We start from the raw sequence: 26351 nt of genomic DNA on the forward strand, positions 1-26351 counted from the left end.
AGTCATCTCCGAAAGTTACTTGCCCATGGATTGTTTCATCTAATTTCACAAACAGTTCCTTTTGACCACACATATGGTTGTTGGCACAATTATCAAGATACCAAATATTTTTCTTGAATTCTTCATTTTCTTTATGAGTGACGAATACATGAGATTTTTCAATTTTTTCTTCTTCAGCTGCTCCTACGTTATTTCTTTATTCTTGTTTAGGAGCAGATCTACACTCATAACTATAATGACCATAATTATTGCAATTATAACATTGTACCTGGGATTTATTTCCTTGTTGATATTTGCCTCTACCTCGGCCTCTTAATCCTCCTCTGTATCTTCCACGATAACCACCATAATTTTCTCAACCCCGTATGTAGCTGCTGCTAGCTTCTCATTTATTGACATTCATATTGCTTTGTAGAGATTGCTCCAAAATTTTAGAATCTTCATTTTGTTTCATTTTCTGCTCATGGGCTTGAAGTGAACGCACAAAATCATCGATCTATATTTGGGATAAATCTTTCGATTCTTCGATTGCTATAACCACATAATTGAATTTTCTTATCAATGACCGTAAAATTTTTTTCATCACTATAATCTCGTCAAGTGATTCACCATTTCTTTTCATTTCATTCACGATCGCTTTTACACGGCTAATATAATCATCGATGTTTTCTGTATTTTTCATTTTTAACATCTCAAACTCAACTTTAAGAGTTTGTAAACGTACCTTATTTGCTTTTTCGGCACCTTGTAGAGATTTTTGCAAAATCTCCCACGCTTGTTTTGTGATCGTCACATCAGAAATTTTTTCAAAGGTAGATTCGTCTACTCCTTGAAAAATAAAGAACAACGTTTTTTTTATTTTTTTCGGGATTCCTTCAATACATTATTTTCTTCATTGGTCAGGGTTGTTTCTGCTGCTGCATTTTCAGGCTTGGTGTAACTATCATCGATGATATCCCAACAATCTTGGGAGCCTAGTAACGCCTTCATTTGAATTCTCCAATTGCCATAATTCATCTTTGTCAATCTCGGGATTTGTGGTTGAATCATGTTGGCCATCTTCTCCACCACGTTAAACTCGAACCAAGCTCTAGATACCACTTGTTGAAAGCGTAGATGGGCACTCAGTAATTTATAAAACTCGAATTATTATTAATACGAGACAAAATACGTTACAACAACGTTACCCCAATAGTACAATACTACAACACTACAACACTAGATGCGGCTAGTTTACAAACACAACCTCAATATTCTAAGCTTTGCTAAGCTTCACCCTTTCTCTCTAATAGCTTTGCTAAGTTATTTCTAATTCTGGCTTTTCTAAGCTATCTTCATATTCCTTCTCTTTCACTTTGCATACATTTATATTAATGCTAAAGATATATATTTATAAGTGTAATTAACCTCCTTAATGAAAGATCTAGGAATTACCAAATTCTTCTTGTATTGCCACATGGAGTTCCTTGTCTTAATGAAATTTTCTTCCATCATCAATTGTCACGTGTTTATTTTCCACATTTAATTCTTAAGTAATTCAAGATCATGCTTCATTAATCAAGAATCTTCTAGTGTTTGCCACCTTTTGCCAACTTTGTCAATTTCAACTTGAAATCAAGTTTGATTTCTAACACTCCCCCTCAAACTTGATTTTTCATTCCAATCTTTTCTCCACTTGTCATCTCCAATTAATATTTCATTTGTTATGAGATCACTCTTTGCAAAGAGACTGAATAGTGAAACATTATTTAATTCATAATCGTTATACATTTCTGGTATTCTTCTCTCTCTTGTGGATCTTCGAATTTCTGTGGAAGGTGCTTCAAAATTTTTTATTATGATTCTAGCATCGTTGTTGCTGCTTGACAACGATGGTACATTTTGTTGAGGACCTTGATCATCAGCGTGTCCCATCCCTCCACCCCCTTCTCCTCCTCCTCCCACTCATCAATGGTTGTTTTCTTTGATCTCTACTTTTTCCTGTTTTTATTTGGTTTTAGTTATTTATTCATTTATTTTTCCTTGTTTTCACAGTTGGAGGAGTTGCTTCAGATGATGAGAGTAATGGGTTTTGTTCTTACAGAGAAACCGTCGTTGTTGAAACATGTCGTGGGAATACTTGGTTGGTGGGATGAGATTGATAAATCCGAGGACTGGCAGAGATCCATTTTCAATTTTTTGTCTGCTTCTTATGCTCTTATTTCATTTGTTGCTCTGGTAATTTCATGCATTTTCAGTGGGATTTGAATGAAACAAAATTTGGATCAAATGAAAATGTAAATGCCATTAATGCATGTGATGTTTTAATGTAAAGCTTGAATCTTTATGTGTTCGTCTGCAAAGATTATGTGTTTGAACTCGGGTTTTCTAGGAAGAATAACATTGCAGATTTTCTCTGTATGAATTTTGATATGTCTGTGTGTTTACGATGTGCTTGATGATATGCTCATCAGATTCATGTAAGCCCCAGCATTGTTATTTCAATCCAACTTTTATAATGTCATCTGATGCTGTCCAAACTCATGAGCATATGGTGCAAGATTATGCTTTTCTAATGGCATTAATGCTTCGATATTTAGGTACAACTATGTCGGATTCAACTGCGAGTGTCGGAGTACGGGTGGACGACACAAAAGGTTTTCCACTTGATGAACTTTGTTGTGAATGAATGTAAGAGTTGTGCTATATCCATCTTAGTGCTTTAACTAGCTGTTTTAAGACTTTTCTAAAACAAATCATTATATGGCATTTGTCGTAACCGGTTTTCGTCCGGGCACGAAATATTTATTACTTGACGGAATAAATGATGTGAATAAATGGTTTTAAAAATAATTTGTGACTCGCCATCGGTCTTTTGGGTCAGGTAGGTCGAATACCTAAAAATTATCTTTTAACAGAGTTTTTAAGAAAAAATCAGTTAAAAGATGAGTTGATCTGCGTTTATAACCAAAAATTCTTTCTTTTTAATAATAAAAAGGGATTCGTGGTCGGTTACGTTTAGGGAAGGATTAGCACCCCTACAACGCCCAAAATTGGTACTTTTTAATTATAAATTGTCTCTATTATTAGAAACTTAAAAATTCAAAATATATTTAATTTATAATCCTATTATTACAAAATTATATAAAATATATTTATTTATTTAAAAATATCAGAAAAGGACTTCTATGTGCCTTAAGACAGCTCTTTTCTTTGATATTAATAAAATTAAATTTAAATAAAATTAAATAATAATATTTAATTTTAAAATACCAGAATAGGACATCCAGTTGTATTAAGACTGCCCTTTTCTTCGATATTGAAAAATATTAAAATAATTTATTGAAAAAAATATAAATTATTATTTATTATATATATTTATGACTATATAATAATAATAAAAATATTTAAATAAAACAATAAAAATACAATTAGAACGATATATTTAAAAGCAGTAAAATAAATGAAAACATTTAAAATTAGTGACTAAATTATAGTAAAATTAAAATTAAAAGCCTAATTCATAATTAATCAAAATTATAGGGATTAAACATGCTATTTTCTTATTTTATTAATTTAGTGACTAAAATAAAACTATATAAAATTCGGATATTAGATTAAAATAAATTAAAACATAATATTCAGATTAAAATATTAATTATTAAAATTATAGGACTAAATCTGTTATTTACCCTATATATATTATTTTAATATAAAGGACTAAAACAAATAAAAATGAAATTAAAGAACCGAATTAAAAGGATTATAAACTCGATTTAGTGACTAAAATGTAAAAGTTACAAGTTATAATGGCTGCGGACTGGATTTAACAATTTAAATTTGCACAAATAGTCCTTCCCGAAACGACGTCGTTCGGGAATGCCTATTTAAGGTCCAAAACGGCTGGCCCAAAGGGCCAGCCTTCATTTCTCTATTTCTCCTCTCTCTCTCTTCTCTGAGAGAGCAATTTCTCTCTCGCTTCTCTCTAAAACAGAGAGAAGCCAGACGGCCGGCAGCCGTCCGCCGGTGTTCTTCCGCCGCCAGCCATCGCCGCCGGCCACCGCCTTCGGTGGCCGGAAAAAAAATTTTTATACTAAAACATAGATCGGACCGTCCTAATGATGGTTCCGATGGCTTTTTCTTTTAAACGGCTCCCGATCGGAGCAAATCTAAGAAATATACCTTCGGTTTTTCGAAGGTTTTGGTGAGGTCCGGTGGTCGTGGCTTCCTCGGTAAGCTTCTCTTCTTTCTTTTTCTTTTTTTTTTCTTTTCTGTTTCTTTGCTGCGTTGTTGTTGACTGAGATCGTTGGTAGTTTTTTTTAGTATCATGTTTCTCTGTTTCTCTCTCGGTCTCCTTTCTTTCTTTGCAGGTTGGGTGATGGCTTTATAGCCATCACCGGTGCTCGTCTCAAACCGGTCCGAAAGGGGTTCTTCGATGAGTCACCGGACTTCCAGTGGTGACTCACCATTTGGGAAAGACGTGTGCGGCTGGAGTGGTGGCGAGACTGAAGTAGCGCCGCGTGGTCTTCTGGAATCTACGACGGCGCTGGGACGTGTCCCTAGGGTTTTGATACCCTAGGGTTTCCTCTGGCAAACTGTGGACCGTTGGATCAAACCAGATCCAACGGCTGAAACTGAGCGGTGGCAGTTGGATGATACAAACCCTAAATTGGGTTTAGGGTTTACTATAGGATTTTGGATCCGGGCCACTGTTTGTAATTGGGCCTCCATTTTGGTCTTGTAATATTAAATAATATATATTAATAATTATTATTATTATTATTATTATAATTATAATAATAATAATTATAATAATAATAATAATAATATAAATAACATTAAAATGAAAAAAATGAATATCTTCAGCTGCCCCTCTTTGCTTATTCTTAATAAGAATAGAGCAAAGACGAAAAGATAATAAGTTTTTTTCATTTGACTTCACTTGATTAGTATGGAGATGTTGAATAAATTCTTCTCTTTCTTTCAGATGAGTTCTTCTCATTATGAACTTTCCGCTGGGGATGATGTTGACCTCTTTCTTTCTGTGATAGAGTCATTCAAAAGGTTGAATAAGCTCTTCTCATTATGAACTTCTTCTTCTCCTGATGAGTTCTTCTCATTATGAACTTCTCTGGAAAAACTGACCCATCAAGTGATGGATTTGAGCAAAAAGCTGAACAAATTCTTCTCATTATGAACTTCTTCTTCCTTCTTTAAATGAGTTCTTCTCATTATGAACTTCTTCTGGAAAAGCTAATCCATCAAGTGATGGATTTGAGCAAAAGGTTGAACAAAATCTTCTCATTATGAACTTCTTCCTTCTTCAGATGAGTTCTTCTCATTATGAACTCGAACTGGAAAAGATAATCCATCAAGTGATGGATTTGAGCAAAAGGTTGAACAAATTCTTCTCATTATGAACTTCTTCTTCCTTCTTCAGATGAGTTCTTCTCATTATGAACTCGAACTGGAAAAGATAATCCATCAAGTGATGGATTTGAGCAAAAGGTTGAACAAATTCTTCTCATTATGAACTTCTTCTTCCTTCTTCAGATGAGTTCTTCTAATTATGAACTCGAACTGGAAAAGATAATCCATCAAGTGATGGATTTGAGCAAAAGGTTGAACAAGCTCTTCTCATTATGAACTTCTTCTTCCTTCTTCAGATGAGTTCTTCTTATTATGAACTTCTTCTGGAAAAGCTGATCCATCAAGTGATGGATTTGAGCATAAGGTTGAACAAATTCTTCTCATTATGAATTTCTTCTTCCTCCTTCAAGTAATGAATTCTTCTCATTATGAACTCTACCTGGAAATTTTAATCCATCACATGATGAATTCAAACAAAAGGTTAAACAAATTCTTCTCATTATGAACTTCTTCTTCCTTCTTCAGATGAGTTCTTCTCATTATGAACTTTCTCTGGAAAAGCTGATCCATCAAGTGATGAATTCAGGCAAAAGGTTGAACAAGTTCTTCTCATTATGAACTTCTTCTTCCTTCTTCAGATGAGTTCTTCTCATTATGAACTTTCTCTGGAAATGTTGATCCATTGTTATGGATTTAAAATCTTTGCTAAAATCTTTGAAATTCCTGTTAAAATTCAACATGGATAAAAATGAATGAAAATGCACCTATTTTTGCAAATGCCTAAATATGATGCATGAATGTTAAGTTTTTTGATTTCAGATTGGTGAACTGAGTATTTCTTCAGTTGTAGAAACCCAATAAATCTTTCTTCTTCAAATCAGAGAATCTATCATCTTTGACAAATGTAGATGTAGATATAATGTCACAAAACCTCTTGAGAATAAAACTCAATAGTATAGGCTCTTGAAAAGCTTGCATTCATGCAACATGTTAATTCTGATAACAACTTATCTGATTATGAAGTGACCTTTCAAAATGATTTCACAGATATCGATAGTTCTTCTAATACCGAGAAATCTTGAATTCTGATTCTGATGAGGAGAATAAACTGTTATACTTGACAAAAATGGGATTCTCAAAGGCTGAAGCTTCAATAGCCATGTAGAGATGGGGTCTAGATTCATCAATTGCAGAATTGGCAAATTTTATATGTGCTGCTCAAATGGCTAAGGTTACTGACACATTTCTTCCGGTAAAAGATGGGAAGCCATTATGCAATGATCCCAATTACAAGAAAAGGCGAAACCTGGGCTATGATTTTTGGGAAAGGAATAAGCAAAAGAAGCTTGAAAAGAAACTTCTTAATGAAGACGATCATGCAATTCATCTTTTAATTCCAATGATTGTTTCTGGGTTTTATATCAACCAAATCAGATAACTCAAAGAACACTTCCAGAAGATGCTATGAGCACATTCCTCTTCCAAATTCAATACTGGTTCTGTGGTTCATACCAAACCAGATCAGATAACTCAAAGAACACTTCCAGAAGATGCTATTAGCAAATTCATCTTTCAAATTCAATGACTGGTTTTACCAAACCAGATCAGATAACTCAAAGAACACTTCCAGAAGATGCTATGAGCACATTCCTCTTTCAAATTCAATAACTGGTTTTACCAAACCAGATCAGATAACTCAAAGAACACTTCCAGAAGATGCTATGAGCACATTCATCTTTCAAATTCAATAACTGGTTTTACGAAACCAGATCAGATAACTCAAAGAACACTTCCAGAAGATGCTATGAGCACATTCATCTTTCAAATTCAATGATTGGTTTTTACCAAACCAGATCAGATAACTCAAAGAACATTTCCAGAAGATGCTATGAGCACATTCATCTTTCAAATTCAATAACTGGTTTTACCAAACCAGATCAGATAACTCAAAGAACACTTCCAGAAGATGCTATGAGCACATTCCTCTTCCAAATTCAATAATTGGTTTTTACCAAACCAGATCAGATAACTCAAAGAACACTTCCAGAAGATGCTATGAGCACATTACATTTGTTCCAGTTAATGTTTGGACTAGGATATCACAGTACTTATTCGATGTAGAGCCAAAATTTGTAGATTCGAAGCATTTCCATGCTACTACACTGAAAAGGGCTATATTCATAATTTTGCCAATTGAGAACAGATTCTCTCTTATTCTGTTTCCTCCATGTGTTGATGCTTTTTCATTGACAAAGAAATGATGGCCTTCCTGGGATCCAAGAACAAAGTTGAACTGTTTATAAACATGTACAGGAAGTGCCAAATTGATAGAAAGGATCTGTAAGGCTCATGAAGCTTATGACAAAGAGCCACATTCGAGTGTCCAGAAGTATGTTCTTGATGAGTGCTGAAAATGGAATCTAGTATGGGTTGGAAGGAATAAAGTTGCTCCACTTGGATCTGATGAGGTGGAAATGCTTCTAGGTTTCTCTAAAAACCATACACAATAATCTGTATAGAGACATGTTCCATGGTGGTATCAATGTCCTGTCTCTTTTCTCTGGGATCAATTGATGCAGAAGTTGCCTTTTACTATCTTGGCATACTTTTGAAAGCAGATGTGCAAGAACTGAATGATGATCGATTGGAGCAATTGATGAGTAGATTTGTCGAATTTGACCTTGTTGTCGGTTGTATCTAGCATAACAACCTTATTGTTCATGGCTTTAAGATGGTGAAGATTTGCTTACTTTGTATTCCATGTATTTAAAAGTATTAACATAAAGTGATATTCAGAAATCTTTAACTTATTTCAAAATTATGTTAATTCATAGAAGAATAAATTGAATTTTCGAAAATAAATTGAATATCAAATAAATTGAACTTGAAATAGATAGAATTATATTCAAAGTTATGGCAAGCATAAGAATGATAAAAATTCAAATGTCTCAACAAATTATTAGCATAAGTATTTCTAAATTAATCAAGTTGACACAATTTAGAGAAATGATGTAAGCTTTTGTCTGGAAGATCTCAAACGTTGTCAAAATGCTTGTAGATGTGAAGTTTCTCCCAAACTGTCAAAATCTTAAGAGGGTTCAATTGCCAGATGCCTAATATCAACCTGCATTTGAGCCGCCTTTTCAGGTTTTCAACTCAAATCCTTCCTTTGGTTACAAGATGCCCTTTGCGGGTTTTCACCTTGACCCCTCCTTTTTCTTCTTTTTTCTCTTTTTTCTTTTTTCTTTTTTCTTTTTCTCTCTTTTTTTTCTTCTTTTTTTTTCTTCAAGCATAATATTTCTTCATAGAATCTGAGTTTATTGGATTTCTCAGAATTTTTCCATCCATTTCTGCCAAGATCAACGCTCCTCCGGAAAAGGCCTTTTTCACAACGTATGGTCCTTCCCAATTAGGCATCCATTTCCCACGGAAATCTTTATGTATAGGCAAAATCTTTTTTAGTACTAGATCACCCTCTTGGAATTCTCTTGGATGTACTTTTTTGTCATGAGACTTCATCATCCGTCTCTGATACATCTGTCCATGGCAAATAGCTTTCAATATTTTCTCCTCAATAAGGTTCAATTGATCAAATCTAGCTTGGATCCATTCAGATTCATCCAATTTTATTTCTCTCAATATTTGAAGCGATGAAATCTCAACTTCAATTGGTAAGACTGCTTCCATCCCGTAGACTAAAGAAAACGGTGTTACCCCAGTAGATGTTCGAACAGTATTTCGGTATGCATATAAAGCAAAAGGTAACTTCTCGTGCCAATCTTTGTAAGTTTCAGTGGTCTTTGTAATGATTCTCTTGATGTTCTTATTTGCTGCTTCAACTGCCCCATTCATCTTTGGACGATATGCCACTGAGTTTGCATGTTTGATCTTAAACTGTGCACAAAGTTCGGTCATCATTTTGTTGTTCAGGTTCAGAGCATTATCTGTAATGATCCTTTCTGGTAGGCCATACCGGCAAACTATCTCTTTCTTTATGAATTTGCAGACTGTTGACCTCTTAATATTGGCATATGAAGCAGCTTCAACCCATTTGGTAAAATAATCAATTGCCACAAGGATGAAACAATGTCCATTCGATGCTTTTGGTGTGATTGCTCCAATGACATCTATTCCCCACATAGAAAATGGCCAGGGTGCTGTCATTACATGTAAAGGAGATGGGGGTACATGAATCTTGTCTGCATATATCTGACATTTATGACATTTCCTTGCATAATCAATGCAATCTGTGTGCATGGTAGCCCAATAATATCCATATCTCATTATTTTTCTGGCCATGGAAAGACCATTTGCATGTGTTCCACATATTCCACTGTGTACCTCTTCAATGATGCTTTTAGCTTCGCTGGTATTTAAACATCTCAATAGCATTTGATCATTGCTTCTTCTATACATAATCTATCCATCAAGAAAATATCCAGCAGCCATTCTTCTCAAGGTTCTTTTATCAATTTCCGATGCATTTGGTGGATAACTTTGATTTTTGATATATTGCAGAATATCATGATACCATGGTTTACCATCTACCTCTTCTTCCACACTATAACAATGTGCAGGAATTTCATATACTTGCATTTTGATTGGCATCATATCAACTTTATTAGTTGCCTGAAACATAGCAGCTAATGTAGCCAAAGCATCTGCCATTTGATTTTCTTCTCGAGGGAGATAATTGAAGGTAACTCTCTCAAATTCTTTAACTAATTCAAGGGTAAAATTTCAATATTCCAACAATTTGGGATCTTTTGTTTCCTATTCTCCTCGCAATTGATACACCACTAACGATGAATCTCCATATATTTTGAGACATTTGATTTTTCTTTCTATAGCTGCTTTCAATCCCATGACACAAGCTTCATATTCCGCCATGTTATTGGTGCAAAAGAACTCCAGTCTACTTGTAAAGGGATAATAAATATTTTCTGGAGAAATTAACACTGCCCCGATTCCTCGTCCCAAAGCATTAGATGCTCCGTCAAAGTAAAGCTTCCAAAATGTAGATGCATCATTTGTTCTGACTTCTTCATTCATGGATATGCACAACAAATCTTCATCGGGAAAATTGAAGTTCAAAGGCTGATAATCATTTGATACACGACTGGCCAGAAAATCAGCTATTACACTTCCTTTTATTGCTTTTTGGTTGACATATACAATATCAAACTCAGATAATAACATCTGCCATCTAGCCATTCTGACTGTCAAAGCTGGTGATTCCATTAAGAATTTCAAAGGATCAAGTTTTGATATCAACCAAGTAGTATGGTATAACATATATTGTCTGAGTCTTCGAGTAGTCCACACCAAGGCACAACATAGTTTTTGTATTGGTGGATATCGAATTTCACAATCAGTAAATTTTTTACTCAGATAATAAATAGCTTTTTCTTTCTTTCCAGATTCATCATGCTGTCCTAGTACACATCCCATCGAATTTTCGAAGACCGTCAAGTAGAGAATTAACGGTCTATCAGGCATTGGTGATACTAAAATGGGGGCATTGGATAAGTATTTCTTAATAATATCCAAAGTTTCTTGACATTCTTCATTCCAGACTTCAGGATTGTTCTTTCGAAGTAATTTGAACACTGGATCACATTTGTCAGTTAATTGAGAAATGAACCCGAGATATATAATTTAATCTTCCCAAAAAGCCTCGAACTTCTTTTTTTGTATTGGGTGGTGGGAGATTTTGAATTGCTTTTACTTTATCTGGATCAATCTCAATTCCTTTTTTGCTGACCATAAATCCCAAAAGTTTCCCGGAAGTTACCCCAAAAGTGCATTTTGCGGGGTTGAGCTTTAATTGATACTTCCTCAATCTATTGAAAAGCTTTCTCAGGTTTTGAATATGTTCTTCTTCAGTTCGGGATTTGGCAATCATGTCATCTACATATACTTCAATCTCTTTGTGCATCATGTCATGAAACAAAGTTACCATGGCTCTTTGATATGTTGCCCCTGCATTTTTCAATCCAAATGGCATCACTTTATAACAGAATGTGCCCCACATGGTTACAAATGTTGGTTTTTTCCATGTCTTCAGGATTCATTTTTATCTAATTATATCCTGAAAAACCATCCATAAATGAAAACCATGCGTGCCCTGCAGTATTGTCCACCAATGTGTCTATGTGGGGTAATGGAAAGCTATCTTTCGGACTAGCTTTGTTGAGATCTCTGTAATCCACACACATTCGAACTTTCCCATTTTTCTTCGGTACGGGAACAATGTTGGCTACCCATTCTGGGTATTTAGCTGCCTGTAGGAAACCTGCATTGATCTGTTTCATCACTTCCTCTTTGATCTGCAATAACATTTCTGGCCTCATTCGTCTGAGCTTTTGTTGGACCGGCTTATATTCTGGATTGATTGGAAGCTTGTATATCACTATATATGTGCTTAAACCAGGCATATCTTGATAAGACCAGGCAAAGATATCTTTGAACTCTTGAAGGAGATTTATCAATTCTTGTTTTATCTGGATTGTCAGAGTAGTAACAATTTTCACCTCTTTCATTTCTTTATCTGTTCCCAAATTCACATTCTCAATCTCTTCTTTATGGGGTAGAATTTGTTTGTCTTCTTTTTCTACCAATCTTAATAGTTCAGTAGGCACATCACATTCCAGTTCATCCTCACACCCATTGATTTCTTCCAGACATATGGGTTGCTCTAAATTAATCTCTTGATTAAATTTAGGAATAAACATGCTATTAAAATGGTGACACCTGCAAATTTAAGTCGGACATATTTCCGAAAGAATATAGTAAATTTATGAAATAAATAAATGTAAAAATGTAAGAAAATGTAAAGAATGATTGCCATCTGAAAATTTTAAAGAAAATTTCTTATATTTAACATAATTTCCTTTACAAGATAACAAAAAGTTTTCATATTTTTGAGCTAAACATAAAGATTAGTTCTGAATATTACTCTGCGTTAATAGTAAAAACTATAGGAAGATCTTCAGTGGTCCAATTGTTGAGTGTTTCTCCAGGAAAACATGGGCGAATCCTATCCAAGTATTTGCCAGTCTTGTTGTCATTCATGATCATGTTGATAAATAATCCATTCATAGCTTCTTCATCTATGTTTTGATCTTTCGTCAACTTTTCTTCTTTAAAGGCTTCAACAAGCTGTTGTTCTACATTAATTGTTCTCCCTGATCTGAATGTGGTCTTCAACTGTGGGAAAAACATGTGTTCCCAAAGGATTTCTTTCCCTTTCAACCTTGTCTTTCTGTCTTCACATCTTCTTTTCATCTCTTTGTTCTTTTTCTGAAAATTGGGCTTAAATCCAAGCCCAAAACGATCTTTCTTCATCTGTATATTTATATGAACCGAAATCCCTTGAAGATTCTTTCCTAAACCTTTCCCAGCTTTAGCTCCGATGCCTAAAGTTTGTCGTACCGTCATCCTGGTACAATCAGATAATCTGGGATATGGAATTTTATTTCCTTCTGCAATAAAGGTTGCATTTACAAATTCAAGAGCTCGGAAAGAGCATTCAAAAGCATCATCATTGGTTTCGATATATGGAACATCACTTGTTACAGACGCAATGATTTCTTCTTCAGCTCCGATGCATATTAGTTGTCCATCAACAACAAATTTCAATTTTTGATGTAATGAAGAAGGAACGGCTCCTGCTGAATGAATCCATGGCCTCCCTAATAAACAATTATATGTAGGGTGGATGTCCATCACCACAAAGTCAATATTGTACACGACTGGTCCAATTAACAACGGTATTTCCATTTTCCCGAGCACCTCTTTTTGAGTACCATCAAAGGCTCGCACTACATTCTGATAGCTCTTCATGTGTGATTGATCCACAGGCATTCTTTGAAGTGTGACTAGAGGCATCAAGTTGAGAGCGGATCCATTGTCAATCAATACTCCTGGCAACACATGACCATGACAATGTGTCGTGATGTTCAAAGCTTTTACTGACCCCATTCCGCCCTCCGGTATTTCATCATCCGTGAACGTTATGTAATTGTCAGCGGCTATATGTCCCACAATTCTGTCAAGTTTATTGAGGGATATATCCTCAGGGATAAATGTTTGATTGAGCATTTTCATCAAAGCATTTCTATGTGCTTCTGAATTCATCAATAGATCAAGAATAGAAATTCTCGCTTGTTGTTTGTATAGTTGTTCAACCACACTATACTCACTATGTTTCAGGAATTTCAAAAATTCTTGGGCTTGTTTTTCTGTCACATGCTCATTGAATGCTGGAGGGGATTCATCATCAAATACCTTCTGAGGTATTGCCATGGCTTTTCCTTTTGCTTTCACTTGTTCTGAAGCATTGGATGTTTCGGGAGAGTAACATCTCCCACTTCTTGTAAAGAATCCGACTTCGCTTACTGCTTCAGACGTCGATGTTGTACCCAAACTCTGTATTTTCTCTTCTGTTTTTTCTAGAGAAACAGATCCTCCTACCATTGAAACATTGGTAGTATAATTCCAAGGTACCCTGCGGGTATCTTTGTATGGAAATGGTAGAGGAGTGGTGATAACTACTTTCGGATTTATTGGTGCAGGAATCACCGTAGATGATTTCACATTAATGATCACAGGATCATTTATTCTTTGACTAGGTTTAGAATCCTCTGATGAGCAAACATCATCTTCTTTTTTCCCTGGTTCTTCTTCGAAGAATTCTATTTCTCTGTTGTTCATCAATTTTTGCACCAAATCCCTAAACTCAGGACATAGTTGAATTTTATGCCCCTTCTCTTGATGATATTCACAATAATTCTTGCCTTCATTCTGCTTTGGCCTGAATTGTTGTGGAATTATACCGGCTAAAGAGAGTTGTTGGAATACCCAAACAAAAGGAGATTTAATTTCAGAAATGTCAGTTTTTGCTTTCTTTCTGTTCTCTTCCTGAATTGCATTCACGTTTTTATCTCCATGATTTGGCAATGGATGATTTGATGCAGATGGTGTATTGAATTCTAACTTTCCAGTGTTGATCAAATTTTGAACCACCCTTTTGAATGCCAAACAGTTTTCAATAGAATGACCCGTAATTCCTTCATGGTAAACACAGTGTGCCTTTGTATCATACCAAGGAGGGAATGGTGGTTGCATGGGAACCAAAGGATAGGGTCGTATGACATCTGCTTTTAATAGCGAATCATAGATCTCAGCATATGGTACTGGTAAAGGTGTAAAAGACAACCTTTCATTTTCCTTTCGAGATCCTCTGGACTCTGCTCGATTAGTGTTTGTTTCTTCTTTCTTAACCCTTAGCTGGGTTATTGTAACACTTTTCGATGAATCTTTGTTGTAAGAATTTGCATTATTGACTTCATTCTCTTTTTTCCGGTACATAGGTCTTTTGGAACTAGACCCCTCATTTGATTCAATTTTACCACTTTTCAAGACATTTTCAATGAGTTCTCCAGAAATGACCAAATCTGCAAAATTTCTGGTTGCATTCCCCATTAGATGATTTAAATAAGGAGCTTTCAATGTATGGACAAATATTACTGTGGCCTCTTTTTCTGACAAAGGTGGTTGAACTTGGGCTGCTGTGTCACGCCATCTCTGAGCATACTGTCTGAACGTTTCGTTATTCTTTTTCTCCAAATTTTGGAGAGTCCATCTATCAGGGACCATGTCTGTTACATGGCGGTATTGCTCTAGGAATGCTTTAGCCAGATCTTTCCAAGATCTAATGTTGGCTTTGGTCAATTGAGTATACCATTTTAAGGCTGGTCCTGTCAAACTATCCTGAAAGCAGTGAATTAACAATTTCTCGTCCTTCACATATCCTGCCATTCTTCGACAAAACATAGTAATGTGGGATGAAGGGCATGTAGTACCGTCATATTTATCAAATTTGGGAGCTTTGAACTTGATGGGGAGGATTAAGTCTGGAACCAAACTCAACTCACTGGCGTCAAACCCATAAAATGATTCAGTTATTTCCACGGATTTCATTCGTTCTTCTAAGCTCTTGATATGTCTGGTCAATTCTTCATTTACTTTTTGTTTCTCATTCAGCTCATTCAAATCTCGGATTAGATGCTCAGCATTAAAATCCCCTATTTTCACATCTGATATAAGTGGATTTTTGCTTGAAGATGCAGGATCTTCTTGTCGATTTTCCTGTGGTTTGGCTTCTTGAAATGCTGATGTACGAGCATTAATTTGTATAGGTGTAGTACCAGAGTGATAAATTAGTTCTGGTGGAAAACCTAGAGGATACATAGGTTCTTGGTTGAAAGATACAGGATTTTCATGCATTTTTCCAATGATAGCCTGCCTTTTAAACATGTCTTCTATTTTCTGCATCATGTTGTCTTGTGAATTTGCAATACTGTCTTCAATTTTTTCCAACTTCATTCTCATTTCTGCTTGTTCTTTATTATGCTGTTCCTCAATACGTTGTATTTTATCCTCCATAATTCTCTTAGTAGCTTGTCTAGTACCGTAGTGATGTTGTATTTCTCTTTTGGCCAGAATAACTGCGATTGAAAAATCTTTTAATATTATTTTTTTTTCAGATTTTAATTCATAATTTTATCTTAATAAATAAAATAAAAAAAATATTCATAAAGAAAATTATGAAATGAATGATGAATGTATGCAAAATGTATGTATGCGAAAAGGTATTGATCCCAAAAAGTTAACTGTCATAGAACAACTTTCATCGGCATACAAAAGTTTCTTTATAATAATTCATAACTACAGATAAGGCGTAGCTTTCCTATTAAGCTCTATAATTTCTTTAATTAACCATGACACCTTCTTTCCGTACTTAGAAACTGGATCAACGTGATGCTCAATTATTTTGGCTTCAACAGCTAGTTCCCCAACATATCTAGCAACTTCGCTCATTTGTACCATGGCCTCGAACACCATATTACTTCTTTCTTCACTTCTTTCAACATAGAAATCAGTTGACTTTTGCCATTGTTCATTCGTTCCTTCAAGAGTTTGCTCTAACTCAGTGATTCTGACTTGACAATTGTGCAGAATTTTTTCAAGATCTCTAATGCGTCTTCGTAGTGAAGCACTTTCCTCATTACTTTCTTTGAGATCATTAGGTCCTAGACGAACCTTTTCTTGAAACAATGATTCTTCAAGTTGCAAAATGTAAGCATTAAACTCTGAGTTTTTGTTTCTAGACTGATCCAGATCTTCTTCAAGTTTTGTTCGTGCTTCTTGCGTTCTTTGATTAATCTTCTGGATTTGAACATTCTGTTTCTGCATCTTTGCATCCAATTGCTAGCCACTTCTTGCTCTACCTCAATTTTGGTGTTGAAATTCTTTCTTTCCAACTCCCATTTTCTTTTTCAATATTGAACTCTTCAATCTTTTGGCCCCTGACTTCAAGTTTAGCAATCAGCTGGTTCATTTCAGATTCAAATCCCTGGAACATGATATTTTTCTCACCTTCAAATTTATCAAAGATGTCATTCTTCATTTCTTCTAAATCTTTGGCTTGACCCCTTTCTCTTTGCATTTCATTCATGATCTCGCGGTGTTCAGCCTTGTGTTTTATAATTCGCTCTCTTCTGTCGACCTCAAAATCTTCCATTTTTTGCTTTCCTTTCTCAAGGCTTTTGAGTAGACGGCTATTTTTTTCTTTCAGATCTTCAACTCGACTTTTCTCGATGTTCAATTCTCTGGTCATCTGTACCGTTGATTGGCTTGGTCCTGATGCTTTCCGGGATTTATATAACTTTTGGTAATTTTCTTTAATGCTCTAAATTCACCATCAACTTTTTCTTTGTTTTCTCTCAACATTGCACATTGTGATGAATGAAAGTCAATATCAACCCCCAACATAGCTTTATCTCGTCTCATTTGCTCTAATTCTCTTGACCATCCTTCTTTTTCTGCTTCAAACTCAGCTCTCAGGATTTCAATCTCTGATGGAACCACCTTAATGCGATCTTCCATAGAGATATCCTCATTTTGATCTGGTAGAGGAATATTTTCATTTTTCCTGACATATCTCCATTCCTCATAATCAGGAGTTAGCATTTCTTTTGCTGCTTTAGCTCGGATACAAAAAGTTGTTTTCCAAGCTGTAACGGCCTCCATGATATTTCTTTTATAATTTTTGCTGTGGAATGCGAACTCAGATGAATGTAATCCAGCGGTGACAGGTACAAATTGACGACCTTCATACTGCCTTATGACCAGAAGTGGTGCGTATCCAATTCCTCCCCATAATCCGAGTAGCATTATCCAATTTTAATCTCCACATTTGTAAAAGAATTCCCTTTGGATTTGCCACGGGGCTCGCCAAACAATGTCATTACTTTGCAGATTTCGAAAGGCATTAATCCACATATCTTTCTTAATTTCTTTCGGCCATTCCTGCTCCAGAAATTCTTTTAATGGTGAGTAATCCGTATTAAAGCGTCGGTATGAAATCTTTTCTGTCCTCCAGAAATGACTACGGATCCAAACATATAACAACTGGGTACACCCTGAGAATCGTCCACCTCCTAGCTTTCTACAAGCATTTAACGATCTGAAAGTCTCTGCTAGGATTGCAGAAGCAGGATTAATCTTTTTCGGTAGCTGTTCAAACAAATCTACCACTGCCGCTTCAACATATCCCAATACTTTTGGGAAGATGACCATACCATACATACCCAGAGCAAATAGATCGAATCGTACTTTAGTATCTGGATGACTCTGAATAAGTTCTTTAATGTTGGTCCAAGCAATGCCTTCGCTTTCGCCTTTTTGTTTTGTACGGGATGCCACCCATTCTTCTCGTACACCGGCAATCTTTGCTAATTTAACTCGAAAGGGTTGAGTTTTAATTGACTTTGAATAGATTCGATTCTCCAAAGCCCCTTCGATATGTAACAAAGTTGTGTACTCTTCAATAGTAGGGACCAAGTCCTCTTTATTGAGAGTGAAGCAATGGTACCCTGGATTCCAGAATTGAATTAGGGCTCTGAGTAATTCATCATCAACTTCGACATAGAGCAAATATGGGATGTCTCCGTAAGTCTGATAAAACTGCAATTTTTTGTTTGAATCCCAATTTTCCCAAATACTTCGCAAATCTTGCATATCATTTCTTTTTAGCGAAACTGGAGCATAACTGGCCAAGTCAGATACATAATCATCCTACAGACTGTCTCCTTCTTATCTTTGTAAGTCCTCAGCCCATTGTCTTACTTCTGAGTTTAGAATTATTTGATTTGAACACTTTTTATCCATGTATGAAGGCTTTCTAATGAGACAATTAACACGAGGATCAATGCCTTTTATCCTGTGTGATGCTATGCAAACAAAAGAAATAAAGAACATACAAAAAGAAATGAATTAGTTTACATAATAAAGAAATTTAATAATAACATTTACCTAAATATTTTTATTTAAACATGCTTTTAAATAATTTAAATAATTTGAATTTACATGTAATTTAATTAGTAAAGAAAATAAATAAATTAACAGGAAAGTTAGAATTCATTTCTCCTGTGTGTACACCTATTTTGGACAAAATTTCGGCATGGCTTCGGATCGGAAGAGTTTCTAGGGTTTATTATATGCAGGGTTTCAGATCTAAGAATAAAGGTACCCGAATTGTCCTTGTTATTGCCCCCTTGGGTTGCTAACCCTCAATCCTAGTCCATTACAGACTAAAATGGATCGAGTTCAATTCGAGGGGATACATTTCTCTATGCCTGACACGAAGAATAAATTCTCACGAAGACATAGAGCATATGAACCCCGAAAGTTACTTGCTAGGTCTGACACGGAGAATAAATTCTCACGAAGACATCGCTTTCACTCCCACTTAAAAAGGACAACTCAATTATAGAGCTTTATGTTATGCAATGCAAGTGTTGTGTGTGAGGAGAAATGTTCAAACCTTTGACAGAAAAATAAATAATGAAATAAAATACTTGCAAAAATGAAATATTAATAAGAAAATATACATACTATGAAAATAATAAATATAAAACAAATTTGAAAAGGAAAAATCATAAAATAAATATATAAATTTTAATTTATAATTAATAGAGACAATTTGTAATTGATTTTAAAAGTTTGACCGGTCCCCAGCAGAGTCGCCAAGCTGTCGTAACCAGTTTTCGTCCGGGCACGAAATATTTATTACTTGACGGAATAAATGATGTGAATAAATGGTTTTAAAAATAATTTGTGAGTCGCCATCGGCCTTTTGGGTCAGGTAGGTCGAATACCTAAAAATTATCTTTTAACAGAGTTTTTAAGAAAAAAATCAGTTAAAAGATGAGTTGATCTGCGTTTATAACCAAAAATTCTTTCTTTTTAATAATAAAAAGGGATTCGTGGTCGGTTACGTTTAGGGAATGATTAGCACCCCTACAACGCCCAAAATTGGTACTTTTTAATTATAAATTGTCTCTATTATTAGAAATTTAAAAATTCAAAATATATTTAATTTATAATCCTATTATTTCAAAATTATATAAAATATATTTATTTATTTAAAAATATCAGAAAAGTACTTCTAGGTGCCTTAAGACAGCTCTTTTCTTTGATATTAATAAAATTAAATTTAAATAAAATTAAATAATAATATTTAATTTTAAAATACCAGAATAGGACATCCAGTTGTATTAAGACTGCCCTTTTCTTCGATATTGAAAAATATTAAAATAATTTATTGAAAAAAATATAAATTATATTTATTATATATTATGACTATATATAATAATAAAAATATTTAAATAAAACAATAAAAATACAATTAGAACGATATATTTAAAAGCAGTAAAATAAATGAAAACATTTAAAATTAGTGACTAAATTATAGTAAAATTAAAATTAAAAGCCTAATTCATAATTAATCAAAATTATAGGGATTAAACATGCTATTTTCTTATTTTATTAATTTAGTGACTAAAATAAAACTATATAAAATTTGGATATTAGATTAAAATAAATTAAAACATAATATTCAGATTAAAATATTAATTATTAAAATTATAGGACTAAATCTGTTATTTACCCTATATATATTATTTTAATATAAAGGACTAAAACAAATAAAAATGAAATTAAAGAACCAAATTAAAAGGATTATAAACTCGATTTAGTGACTAAAATGTAAAAGTTACAAGTTATAATGGCTGCGGACTGGATTTAACAATTTAAATTTGCACAAATAGTCCTTCCCGAAACGACGTCGTTCGGGAATGCCTATTTAAGGTCCAAAACGGCAGGCCCAAAGGGCCAGCCTTCATTTCTCTATTTCTCCTCTCTCTCTCTTCTCTGAGAGAGCAATTTCTCTCTCGCTTCTCTCTAAAACAGAGAGAAGCCAGACGGCCGGCAGCCGTCCGCCGGTGTTCTTCCGCCGCCAGCCATCGCCGCCGGCCACCGCCTTCGGTGGCCGGAAAAAAAAAATTTATACTAAAACATAAATCGGACCGTCCTAATGATGGTTCCGATGGCTTTTTCTTTTAAACGGCTCCCGATCGGAGCAAATCTAAGAAATATACCTTCGGTTTTTCGAAGGTTTTGGTGAGGTCCGGTGGTCGTGGCTTCCTCGGTAAGCTTCTCTTCTTTCTTTTACTTTTTTTTTCTTTTCTGTTTCTTTGCTGCGTTGTTGTTGACTGAGATCGTTGGTAGTTTTTTTTAGTATCTTGTTTCTCTGTTTCTCTCTCGGTCTCCTTTCTTTCTTTGCAGGTTGGGTGATGGCTTTATAGCCATCACCGGTGCTCGTCTCAAACCGGTCCGAAAGGGGTTCTTCGGTGAGTCACCGGACTTCCAGTGGTGACTCACCATTTGGGAAAGACGTGTGCGGCTGGAGTGGTGGCGAGACTGAAGCAGCGCCGCGTGGTCTTCTGGAATCTACGGCGACGCTGGGACGTGTCCCTAGGGTTTTGATACCCTAGGGTTTCCTCTGGCAAACTGTGGACCGTTGGATCAAACCAGATCCAACGGCTGAAACTGAGCGGTGGCAGCTGGATGATACAAACCCTAAATTGGGTTTAGGGTTTACTATGGGATTTTGGATCCGGGCCACTGTTTGTAATTGGGCCTCCATTTTGGGCTTGTAATATTAAATAATATATATTAATAATAATAATAATTATTATTATTATAATTATAATAATAATAATTATAATAATAATAATAATATAAATAACATTAAAATGAAAAAAATGAATATCTTCAGCTGCCCCTCTTTGCTTATTCTTAATAAGAATAGAGCAAAGACGAAAAGATAATAAGTTTTTTTCATTTGACTTCACTTGATTAGTATGGAGATGTTGAATAAATTCTTCTCTTTCTTTCAGATGAGTTCTTCTCATTATGAACTTTCCGCTGGGGATGATGTTGACCTCTTTCTTTCTGTGATAGAGTCATTTAAAAGGTTGAATAAGCTCTTCTCATTATGAACTTCTTCTTCTCCTGATGAGTTCTTCTCCTGATGAGTTCTTCTCATTATGAACTTCTCTGGAAAAACTGACCCATCAAGTGATGGATTTGAGCAAAAAGCTGAACAAATTCTTCTCATTATGAACTTCTTCTTCCTTCTTTAAATGAGTTCTTCTCATTATGAACTTCTTCTGGAAAAGCTAATCCATCAAGTGATGGATTTGAGCAAAAGGTTGAACAAATTCTTCTCATTATGAACTTCTTCCTTCTTCAGATGAGTTCTTCTCATTATGAACTCGAACTGGAAAAGATAATCCATCAAGTGATGGATTTGAGCAAAAGGTTGAACAAATTCTTCTCATTATGAACTTCTTCTTCCTTCTTCAGATGAGTTCTTCTCATTATGAACTCGAACTGGAAAAGATAATCCATCAAGTGATGGATTTGAGCAAAAGGTTGAACAAATTCTTCTCATTATGAACTTCTTCTTCCTTCTTCAGATGAGTTCTTCTCATTATGAACTCGAACTGGAAAAGATAATCCATCAAGTGATGGATTTGAGCAAAAGGTTGAACAAGCTCTTCTCATTATGAACTTCTTCTTCCTTCTTCAGATGAGTTCTTCTTATTATGAACTTCTTCTGGAAAAGCTGATCCATCAAGTGATGGATTTGAGCATAAGGTTGAACAAATTCTTCTCATTATGAATTTCTTCTTCCTCCTTCAAGTAATGAATTCTTCTCATTATGAACTCTACCTGGAAATTTTAATCCATCACATGATGAATTCAAACAAAAGGTTAAACAAATTCTTCTCATTATGAACTTCTTCTTCCTTCTTCAGATGAGTTCTTCTCATTATGAACTTTCTCTGGAAAAGCTGATCCATCAAGTGATGAATTCAGGCAAAAGGTTGAACAAGTTCTTCTCATTATGAACTTCTTCTTCCTTCTTCAGATGAGTTCTTCTCATTATGAACTTTCTCCTCTCTCTCTCTTCTCTGAGAGAGCAATTTCTCTCTCGCTTCTCTCTAAAACAGAGATAAGCCAGACGGCCGGCAGCCGTCCTTCGGTGTTCTTCCGCCGCCAGCCATCGCCGCCGGCCACCGCCTTCGGTGGCAGGAAAAAAAAAATTTATACTAAAACATAGATCGGACCGTCCTAATGATGGTTCCGATGGCTTTTTCTTTTAAACGGCTCCCGATCGGAGCAAATCTAAGAAATATACCTTCGGTTTTTCGAAGGTTTTGGTGAGGTCCGGTGGTCGTGGCTTCCTCAGTAAGCTTCTCTTCTTTCTTTTTCTTTTTTTTTCTTTTCTGTTTCTTTGCTGCGTTGTTGTTGACTGAGATCGTTGGTAGTTTTTTTTAGTATCTTGTTTCTCTGTTTCACTCTCGGTCTCCTTTCTTTCTTTGCAGGTTGGGTGATGGCTTTATAGCCATCACCGGTGCTCGTCTCAAACCGGTCCGAAAGGGGTTCTTCGGTGAGTCACCGGACTTCCAGTGGTGACTCACCATTTGGGAAAGACGTGTGCGGCTGGAGTGGTGGCGAGACTGAAGCAGCGCCGCGTGGTCTTCTGGAATCTACGGCGGCGCTGGGACGTGTCCCTAGGGTTTTGATACCCTAGGGTTTCCTCTGGCAAACTGTGGACCGTTGGATCAAACCAGATCCAACGGTTGAAACTAAGCGGCGGCAGCTGGATGATACAAACCCTAAATTGGGTTTAGGGTTTACTGTGGGATTTTGGATCCGGGCCACTGTTTGTAATTGGGCCTCCATTTTGGGCTTGTAATATTAAATAATATATATTAATAATAATTATTATTATTATTATTATAATTATAATAATAATAATAATAATTATAATAATAATAATATAAATAACATTAAAATGAAAAAAATGAATATCTTCAGCATTCTAACAGTGAGGGCTGTTCTTTTCTGTTTCTACAAGACCATGTTTCTCATTAAATCCAAGGTATGTCCTAATGTTTATAGTCGATGCACATGATTTTAATCGTTGCTTCTAGCGAATGAGCATTTTTAGATAGTATGGCCATGTTATCTTTAGGGTATCATAAGAACTGCTGCCATATGATGTCTAGATGTTTGTATTGTTTACATTCCAATTTCGGTACTGGTAAATCAGTAGATTATTCGGAAATATTGATATATTATTATTTCAGCTTCACTGCTTTAACTATAACATCGATCGGTATACAGGCACTCGAAATGGTGCTTTTGGATCTTCCTAATCTTCTGTTTTTTTCAACATATATGTTGCTTGTTCTTTTCTGGGCCGAGATATATTACCAGGTAGACAACTATGCTTTGCTAGGTCGTTATTTCGCATAATTTAATCACGACGCTAAATTGATTCTCACCGATTCTTCTTTATTTTTTGTTTCTTAGGCGAGAAATCTTCCGATCAATAAACTCAGACCTACATACTAAGCATCAATGGATTTATATACTTTGCTCAGGTAAAAGTAACAATGTAATTGCACATCAACTGAAGTGATGGTTTTTCGGATTTCATAATGCCATTTAAAGAAGCCGAGTTTCTTGTGCTAAAAGGTGTGAATATGGATTTCCATACGATTAAGTAAAAGCCCGATCGCAATCGAATTTGCTAGAGTCTTCATTTCAAGTAAGTTTTTCTTCTTTAAATCTGCTTTGAATTTGCATTTTCAATGCCATAACGAAGTTCGAGTACTCATGAAACGGATTCCAAAGAAGTAAATGGACTTATTGGGGGTGAGTGAAAAGGTGATGCATTGGTGTATTTCTTTGCATTTTGCAGTTATTTCACTTTGTGCTGCGTCCGGGTTCATTCTATACGGTGGGAGGTAAGAGTCGATATCAAGCCTCAAACCGAATTTAGCTTCCGTTCCTTCTGTATTCACTTGTTTGTCGCTTACATCATTAGGTTGTTCTACATGTCGAGACGTTTCCCTGTCGAATCCAGAGGTCGACAGAAAAAGCTGTTTGAGGTTTGTTAACTTGTAATTGTAGGCTTAGATACCCTTTCAACTGTTTATCTGTCAGTCGATGTGGTTTTCGACCCTGTTTCCATGGCAGGTTGGCTTCGTAACAGGGATATGCTGTGCCTGTTCGTACTAAGATGCCTCATGGTGAGCCATGTTCGATCAAAATTAAAGTAGAAAAATACTACATAAACTTCTTTATACGTAAGGTTCTGGTCTCAGCCTTTGACGAGGATGCCGATATCGATGTTCTATACCATCCCCTCCTAAATCTTATATATTACATGGTTGGTACATTTGGTTTCCGGAGTGTGCTTACTCATTAACTCACGCTATACAATTAGATCAAACTTAGGTCGTGTTCCACAAGTTTCATTTTCTAAAATCTTCTGTTGTTTTTTCAACAGTTGGTGGAGATTATCCCATCGGCTTTGGTGTTGTTTATACTTCGGAAATTGCCTCCGAAGAGAGTTTCGGAACAGTACCATTTTTTTTTAGAGGGTGGGCCGAGCGAGCCAACCTGACAAATAGGTCATTTGGATCGGATTTCAGTCGGGTCATTTTGGGTCAGCCAATTTTAGGTTTAAATTAAATTTGGTTTAATTTTGTTCGGATCTAGTTCGGGTGTATGGTGAATCGGGTTGGGTGATTATTTGATTGGTTGTTTTTCGATTCGGATCAATATCGAATCGTTTGATTTTTTGGACCGGGTCAATATCAAGTCGGATCAATACCAAATTGGTTGATTTTTGGGTTGGGTTAATACCGGATTTGTTAGATTTCAGGTCGGATCAATATCGGATCAGTCGATTTTCGGTATAGGACGACCTTTAGATAAGGTTAATTAAAGTTGAATTGGTTATGAGTCTAATCAAAATCAAGTATATATAGAATAATTGATAAATATTTGTAAAAATATGTCTTCTTTTTTGTTAATTTTATCATTTAGGTTTAATTTCAATTCAGTCGTTCAATATTTTGATTTAAACCATCATTTAGAGATGATAAATCGATAATTTGACACAAATACGATCCTATAATTCGTGTTAGAATTTGTTATCAAAATTTTATATTGATCTCGTATGAAAAGTTTATAACGAGAACTATTTGATAAAGAAATAATTTTTTGTTAAATTTTTTATTTCCAATTATAAATTTAATATTTTTATTAAATTTTTTAAAAATAATACATAACTTTATTTGTTAAGTTTTAGTCGTAACATAAGTAAACTTTATATTATTTTTATTATAAATCTAATATTATTTCCTTTGTTTTAGTTCTTTTCTATTAATTTTTATTATAAATCTAATATTTTTATAACAAGATAAATAAACTTTATTTATTATTATTTTTAATCTTACAATTAGATTCTTACTTTTATATTCCTCTTAAACTTTCTATTATTTTATTATAAATCTAATATTTTTAATAATTTATCAATTTTATTCAAATTAATTTATTATTGAAAATAATTTTTATCGTTTAATAACTTTTATCAATTTCAATCTGTTCGAGTTGCTTTCGGGTCGGATTAAATTCAGCTCAGGTTGCTTTCATATCGGGTTAAAATCTGGTTCGGGTTTCTTTCGGTTCGGGTTAATTTCAGTTCAAGTTGCTTTCGGTTCGGGTTA

At 34.9% G+C, this 26351-nt stretch overlaps 1 pseudogene; it reads left to right on the forward strand.

The window, feature by feature from the left end:
* Window positions 1-2052: 2052 nt before the first annotated feature.
* Window positions 2053-25243, forward strand: LOC120163658 (annotated as a pseudogene).
* The last annotated feature ends 1108 nt before the right edge of the window (window positions 25244-26351 follow it).

Source organism: Hibiscus syriacus, unplaced genomic scaffold, assembly GCF_006381635.1.
Source record: "Hibiscus syriacus cultivar Baekdansim isolate YM2019G1 unplaced genomic scaffold, ASM638163v2 tig00111493_pilon, whole genome shotgun sequence".
Lineage (NCBI taxonomy): Eukaryota > Viridiplantae > Streptophyta > Magnoliopsida > Malvales > Malvaceae > Hibiscus > Hibiscus syriacus.